This window comes from Dendrobates tinctorius, unplaced genomic scaffold (assembly GCF_039654945.1).
Source record: "Dendrobates tinctorius isolate UK_male_01 unplaced genomic scaffold, ASM3965494v1 ptg000040l, whole genome shotgun sequence".
Taxonomy (NCBI): Eukaryota; Metazoa; Chordata; class Amphibia; order Anura; family Dendrobatidae; genus Dendrobates; species Dendrobates tinctorius.
This window is the reverse complement of record NW_027361708.1, coordinates 29,354,554-29,363,330: the sequence shown is the minus strand read 5'-3', so window position 1 is coordinate 29,363,330 and position 8,777 is coordinate 29,354,554.

Here is an 8,777-nt window from a genome sequence, read left to right as displayed (position 1 = left end):
TTAGGCCCAGTATGGATTGCACGTGATTGCACAAAGGTTAGAAAGGGTACCGTTTCCCCGGATAACATGTATGGATAGCGTACACATTCAAAATATATGTCTCAGGAGGCAGGCTCAGACGGTGTTAGGCCCAGTATGGATTGCACGTGATTGCACAAAGGTTAGAAAGGGTACCGTTTCCCCGGATAACATGTATGGATAGCGTACACATTCAATATATATGTCTCAGGAGGCAGGCTCAGACGGTGTTAGGCCCAGTATGGATTGCACGTGATTGCACAAAGGTTAGAAAGGGTACCGTTTCCCCGGATAACATGTATGGATAGCGTACACATTCAAAATATATGTCTCAGGAGGCAGGCTCAGACGGTGTTAGGCCCAGTATGGATTGCACGTGATTGCACAAAGGTTAGAAAGGGTACCGTTTCCCCGGATAACATGTATGGATAGCGTACACATTCAAAATATATGTCTCAGGAGGCAGGCTCAGACGGTGTCAGGCCCAGTATGGATTGCACGTGATGCACAAAGGTTAGAAAGGGTACCGTATCCCCAGATAACATGTATGGATAGCGTACACATTCAAAATATATGTCTCAGGAGGCAGGCTCAGACGGTGTTAGGCCCAGTATGGATTGCACGTGATTGCACAAAGGTTAGAAAGGGTACCGTTTCCCCGGATAACATGTATGGATAGCGTACACATTCAAAATATATGTCTCAGGAGGCAGGCTCAGACGGTGTTAGGCCCAGTATGGATTGCACGTGATTGCACAAAAGTTAGAAAGGGTACCGTTTCCCCGGATAACATGTATGGATAGCGTACACATTCAAAATATATGTCTCAGGAGGCAGGCTCAGACGGTGTTAGGCCCAGTATGGATTGCACGTGATTGCACAAAGGTTAGAAAGGGTACCGTTTCCCCGGATAACATGTATGGATAGCGTACACATTCAAAATATATGTCTCAGGAGGCAGGCTCAGACGGTGTTAGGCCCAGTATGGATTGCACGTGATTGCACAAAGGTTAGAAAGGGTACCGTATCCCCGGATAACATGTATAGATAGCGTACACATTCAAAATATATGTCTCAGGAGGCAGGCTCAGACGGTGTTAGGCCCAGTATGGATTGCACGTGATTGCACAAAGGTTAGAAAGGGTACCGTATCCCTGGATAACATGTATGGATAGCGTACACATTCAAAATATATGTCTATACATCAGGAGGCAGGCTCAGACGGTGTTAGGCCCAGTATGGATTGCACGTGATTGCACAAAGGTTAGAAAGGGTACCGTTTCCCCGGATAACATGTATGGATAGCGTACACATTCAAAATATATGTCTCAGGAGGCAGGCTCAGACGGTGTTAGGCCCAGTATGGATTGCACGTGATTGCACAAAGGTTAGAAAGGGTACCGTATCCCCGGATAACATGTATGGATAGCGTACACATTCAAAATATATGTCTCAGGAGGCAGGCTCAGACGGTGTTAGGCCCAGTATGGATTGCACGTGATTGCACAAAGGTTAGAAAGGGTACCGTATCCCCGGATAACATGTATGGATAGCGTACACATTCAAAATATATGTCTATACATCAGGAGGCAGGCTCAGACGGTGTTAGGCCCAGTATGGATTGCATGTGATTGCACAAAGGTTAGAAAGGGTACCGTATCCCCGGATAACATGTATGGATAGCGTACACATTCAAAATATATGTCTATACATCAGGAGGCAGGCTCAGACGGTGTTAGGCCCAGTATGGATTGCACGTGATTGCACAAAGGTTAGAAAGGGTACCGTTTCCCCAGATAACATGTATGGATAGCGTACACATTCAAAATATATGTCTCAGGAGGCAGGCTCAGACGGTGTTAGGCCCAGTATGGATTGCACGTGATTGCACAAAGGTTAGAAAGGGTACCGTTTCCCCGGATAACATGTATGGATAGCGTACACATTCAAAATATATGTCTCAGGAGGCAGGCTCAGACGGTGTTAGGCCCAGTATGGATTGCACGTGATTGCACAAAGGTTAGAAAGGGCACCGTATCCCCGGATAACATGTATAGATAGCGTACACATTCAAAATATATGTCTCAGGAGGCAGGCTCAGACGGTGTTAGGCCCAGTATGGATTGCACGTGATTGCACAAAGGTTAGAAAGGGTACCGTATCCCAGGATAACATGTATGGATAGCGTACACATTCAAAATATATGTCTATACATCAGGAGGCAGGCTCAGACGGTGTTAGGCCCAGTATGGATTGCACGTGATTGCACAAAGGTTAGAAAGGGTACCGTTTCCCCGGATAACATGTATGGATAGCGTACACATTCAAAATATATGTCTCAGGAGGCAGGCTCAGACGGTGTTAGGCCCAGTATGGATTGCACGTGATTGCACAAAGGTTAGAAAGGGTACCGTATCCCCGGATAACATGTATGGATAGCGTACACATTCAAAATATATGTCTCAGGAGGCAGGCTCAGACGGTGTTAGGCCCAGTATGGATTGCACGTGATTGCACAAAGGTTAGAAAGGGTACCGTATCCCCGGATAACATGTATGGATAGCGTACACATTCAAAATATATGTCTATACATCAGGAGGCAGGCTCAGACGGTGTTAGGCCCAGTATGGATTGCACGTGATTGCACAAAGGTTAGAAAGGGTACCGTATCCCCGGATAACATGTATGGATAGCGTACACATTCAAAATATATGTCTATACATCAGGAGGCAGGCTCAGACGGTGTTAGGCCCAGTACGGATTGCACGTGATTGCACAAAGGTTAGAAAGGGTACCGTTTCCCCGGATAACATGTATGGATAGCGTACACATTCAAAATATATGTCTCAGGAGGCAGGCTCAGACGGTGTTAGGCCCAGTATGGATTGCACGTGATTGCACAAAGGTTAGAAAGGGTACCGTTTCCCCGGATAACATGTATGGATAGCGTACACATTCAAAATATATGTCTCAGGAGGCAGGCTCAGACGGTGTTAGGCCCAGTATGGATTGCACGTGATTGCACAAAGGTTAGAAAGGGTACCGTATCCCCAGATAACATGTATGGATAGCGTACACATTCAAAATATATGTCTATACATCAGGAGGCAGGCTCAGACGGTGTTAGGCCCAGTATGGATTGCACGTGATTGCACAAAGGTTAGAAAGGGTACCGTTTCCCTGGATAACATGTATGGATAGCGTACACATTCAAAATATATGTCTCAGGAGGCAGGCTCAGACGGTGTTAGGCCCAGTATGGATTGCACGTGATTGCACAAAGGTTAGAAAGGGTACCGTTTCCCCGGATAACATATATGGATAGCGTACACATTCAAAATATATGTCTCATGAGGCAGGCTCAGACGGTGTTAGGCCCAGTATGGATTGCACGTGATTGCACAAATGTTAGAAAGGGTACCGTTTCCCCGGATAACATGTATGGATAGCGTACACATTCAAAATATATGTCTCAGGAGGCAGGCTCAGATGGTGTTAGGCCCAGTATGGATTGCACGTGATTGCACAAAGGTTAGAAAGGGTACAGTTTCCCCTGATAACATGTATGGATAGCGTACACATTCAAAATATATGTCTCAGGAGGCAGGCTCAGACGGTGTTAGGCCCAGTATGGATTGCACGTGATTGCACAAAGGTTAGAAAGGGTACCGTTTCCCCGGATAACATGTATGGATAGCGTACACATTCAAAATATATGTCTCAGGAGGCAGGCTCAGACGGTGTTAGGCCCAGTATGGATTGCACGTGATTGCACAAAGGTTAGAAAGGGTACCGTATCCCCAGATAACATGTATGGATAGCGTACACATTCAAAATATATGTCTCAGGAGGCAGGCTCAGACGGTGTTAGGCCCAGTATGGATTGCACGTGATTGCACAAATGTTAGAAAGGGTACCGTATCCCCAGATAACATGTATGGATAGCGTACACATTCAAAATATGTGTCTCAGGAGGCAGGCTCAGACGGTGTTAGGCCCAGTATGGATTGCATGTGATTGCACAAAGGTTAGAAAGGGTACCGTTTCCCCGGATAACATGTATGGATAGCGTACACATTCAAAATATATGTCTATACATCAGGAGGCAGGCTCAGACGGTGTCAGGCACAGTATGGATTTGACGGCCCAGATTACACAGCGGAGGAGCAGGGAGAGGTAAAGATTGCAAATGCTGGGGCCCTGGTACTGGCATTGTGGGCGTCGGTACTGGCACTGGGCCCCTCATAGTACAGCGGTGTGTCTGACGGCGGGTGTGCACCACCACCGTCAGAGACACTTGATTGCACTATGAGGGACCCTGTGCCAGTGCCCGCGCCCAAGAGTCGGCCTACCCACCTGTCCAGGGCAACGGCACTCGCACGGTGTCGTGCGCTAGGTGTGACCCCGGCCATGGGGGGGGAGGCAGCACAGTTAGGGAGTTTTAGAAAGTGGCATATGTTGATGTTGGACATTCAGCTGATGCAAAAGGCGAAATAGGTGAAGTCCCAGGAAGAGGTGGACCAAAGCAAGCCATTTTTCTGTCACCCTATGTGTCATCAGGGGAAGGTGGGACAAAATCCTTGGAAACCCATGCATGGTTCATTTTAATGAAGGTTAGATCATCCACATTTTGGGTTGACAGACGGGCCCTTTTTTCTGTCAGGATTGATCCAGCTGCACTGAAGACTCTTTCCGATAGCACACTTGCAGCTGGGCAAGCGAGCTCCTGTAAGGCATATTGGGCCAATTCAGGTCAGGTGTCCAGTTTAGCGGCCCAATAGTCAAAGGGGAATGACCTGTGTGGGAGAACATCGATATGGGAGGAAAAGTAGTTTGTAACCATAGTTGACAACTGCTGTCTCCTGTCACTTTCCATCGATGCAGTATTACCAGTTGTGTGAGCGGTATTTGAAAAATCAGTCCACAACATTGTCATGAAACCCCTGTCTCCAACGCCACTTCTGCTGTGTGCACCACGAACACCTCTGCCAAGCTGCCCCCGGCCCGTACGGCTCGTGTGAGAACCATCACCGCTGCTGTGTGCTGGGAATGCCTCAAGCAACCGATTTACCAGAGTTGCTTGTTTATTAGCCAATATTAGGTCAAGGTTCTCTTGTGGCATGATGTTTTGTAATTTGCCTTTATAGCGTGGATCCAGGATGCTGGCCAACCAGTAGTCATCATCGTTCATCATTTTGGCAATGCTTGGGTCCCTTTTTAGGATCTGCAAGGCATAATCTGACATGTGGGCCAATGTTCCCGGTGTCAATGATGCACTGCGAGTGCTGGGTGGAGGAGCACTTTCTGGCAAATCCACATCCCTCCAGTCACGCACAAACCCTGTACCAGACCTTGCCACGCCAACATTTTCACTTGCCCCACGAGATGCATCCTCCTCCCCTAAGTAATCATCCCCATCATCATCCTCCTCCTCCTCTTCTTCCTCCACCTCGTCCAGGAGAGGTCCCTGAGCAGACAATAGCTGAATGTCATCAAGGATTCCCTCCTCCTCTTCCTCCTCATCAACATTGGCTGCAGACGCCTGCTCCTTAAGGTGCGTCAAAGTTTGCATGAGCAGACGCATAAGTGGGATGCTCATGCTTAGGATGACGTCGTCTGCGCTTACCAGCCGTGTGCATTCCTCAAAACACTGAAGGACTTTACAGAGGTCTTTCAGCTTCGACCACTGCACACCTGTCAACTCCATGTCTGCTCTCAAAGTGCCTGGCCGTGTATCCGCCCACAAATGCATTATGGCCTGCCTCTGCTCGCACAGCCGCTCCACCATGTGCAGGGTGGAGTTCCACCTTGTTGCAATGTCGATAATGAGGCGGTGGTTGGAGCAATCGCTGCAGCCTCTGCATACGAACGGAGTGTACAGGCGACCGGCGGATGTGCGCGCACAGTCTTCGCACCTTCTGGAGCAGGGCTGTTAACTCCGGATAATTTTTGAGGAAGCACTGCACCACCAGGTTCAAGGTGTGAGCCAAGCAAGGTATGTGGCTGAGTTTTGAAAGGGCTATGGCTGCCACAAAATTACGGCCGTTATCACTAACTACCTTGCCTGCCTCAAGATGTACACTGCCCAGCCATGACTCAGTTTGTCGCTTCAAGTACTCGGCCAGCACCTCGGCGGTGTGTCTGTCGCCCAAACACATCATCTGCAACACAGCCTGCTGACGCTTTCCACTAGCTGCTCGATAGGGGGACACATCGTGTGCAACAGTGGCAGCTGCAGATGGAGTGCTCGTACGACTGCGCTCTGTGGACGAGCTTTCGCTTCTGGAGGAGGAGGAGGAGGGTCGAACGCCTACAGCCAACTGTTTCCTATACCGTGGGCTAGGCAGCACTGTCCCACCACCGCTGTCCCCTGTGGACCCTGCATCCACCACATTAACCCAGTGCGCGGTGATGGACACGTAACGGCCCTGGCCATGCCGACTGGACCATGCATCAGTTGTGAGGTGCACCTTTCCGCTCACTGACTGCTTGAGTGCATGGACAATGCGGTCTTTCACATGATGGTGGAGGGCTGGGATGGCTTTGCGAGAGAAGAAGTGGCGACTGGGTAGGTCATAGCGTGGTACTGCATAGGCCATGAGTTCGCGGAAAGCTGTGCTTTCCACCAACCGAAAGGGCATCATCTCAAACGAAATTAGTTTGGCAATGTGGGCGTTCAAACCCAGTGTACGCGGATGAGAGACTGAGTACTTTCTTGACCTACTCATAGTGTCTGGGAGGGTGAGCTGGACTTGAGAGCTGCATATGGTGGAAGTAGCGGTGGACAGGGCGGACTGAGAGAGGGTTGATGATGGTGATGGAGTTGGTGTTCTTTCTGATGGCCTAGAATCAGTCTTTCGTTGATATAACAGTGGAATTCCCTGACTGCTGTGGCCTTGCAACGACACCTCAACATTTGCTGCTGTGCTAACCGGTGGGCTTACAGTGGGGGAAACAATGTAGCGTTGCTGACTACCTTCGTTGTGATCAGTTGCACATGTGGCACTTGAGGTTTGGTGTTGTGTCCACGCTTGCAAGTGCATGCTGGTTAAATGTCTAAGCATGCAACTGGTATTCAAATTTTTCAGATTTTTCCCTCGGCTAAAGGTCTTTGCGCACTTCTTACAGATAACCTTGGCCTGATCATGAGGATTTTGTTCAAAAAAGTGCCACACTGCACTCTTCCTACTTTGGCAGACATTTTGCGGCCTAGCACGCTGTGATCTTTTGACCCTCTGGACAAGCTGTCCAGCAACTCTTTTGATGTTTGGAACCTGTCTTTGGAGTGCTACGGGCCTGCCAGATAACAGCTGTTGCGATGTCGATGTCTGCTGTGGATGCTCCTCATCTGAGCTATTGGAAGCAGCACCCTCTTCCCCCAATGGATGCCAATCTGGGTCAACAACTGGGTCATCCATCACCTCCTCTTCTATGTCATGTGCACCTTCCTCTGTGTCACCGTGTATGGTGGTATAGTGTGCGGGAAGGGGCACCTGAGTCTCATCAGGGTCAGAATCTGGCTCTGTACACTGCGAGGACAATGTAGTGCTCTGAGTGAATGTACCAGCAGAATCATCCATCAGCGGCTGTGCATCAGTGCACTCCATGTCAGATTCATCTTGGCCTGGGTAATTCACCATTTGACTTGATAATCCAGGCATGGTATGTGAAAACAGCTCCATGGAGTAATCAGTAGTATGGCCTGCGTCATCCTTCAATCTTGGTTGGGGTGAAGGTGTGGTTCATGAACATGAGCCTCCAATGACGACTCAGTGCTTTCACTTTTTACAACTGAAGAAGAGGAGGCGATAGAGCTGGAGGCTGAGTCAGCAATGTAAGACAAAACTTTTTCCTGATGCTCTGGCTTTAAAAGCGGTTTGCCAACTCCTAGAAAACTAAGCGTTCGAGGCCTTATGTAGCCAGACGATGACGCAGGCTCAACACCTCCTGCATTCGGTCCTATTTTGCTCTTGCCACTACCATCAGATCCACCACCAACACCATCATTACCAGCTGCCAACCCCCGCCCAATTCCACGGCCTCTTCCACCAGCCTTCCTCATTTTTGGTAGAAATGTAGACAAAATCCAACAAACTATATAGTAATGTAAAACAAGGTACAAGGTGTCTATAGGACAGGGGAGATTTTGAATTTCTGCAGACACTTGTGGACACTGGACACTTTTGGATTGTGTGAGGCCCACTGATATCTGAGCGCTATGTGACAGGCTCGATGGCACAGCTGTGACCAAAGTGACTAGAGGATAAGGGAGATTTTGAATCTCTGCACACACTTTTGGACACTGGACACTTTTGGATTGTGTGAGGCCCAATGAATATCTGAGCGCTATGTGACAGGCTCGATGGCACAGCTGTGACCAAAGTGACTAGAGGATAAGGGAGATTTTGTATCTCTGCACACACTTTTGGACACTGGACACTTTTGGATTGTGTGAGGCCCAATGAATATCTGAGCGCTATGTGACAGGCTCGATGGCACAGCTGTGACCAAAGTGACTAGAGGATAAGGGAGATTTTGAATCTCTGCACACACTTTTGGACACTGGACACTTTGGGATTGTGTGAGGCCCACTGATATCTGAGCGCTATGTCACAGGCTCGATGGCACAGCTGTGACCAAAGTGACTAGAGGATAAGGGAGATTTTGAATCTCTGCACACACTTTTAAACACTGGACAATTTTGGATTGTGTGAGGCCCAATGAATATCTGAGCGCTATGTGACAGGCTCGATGGCACA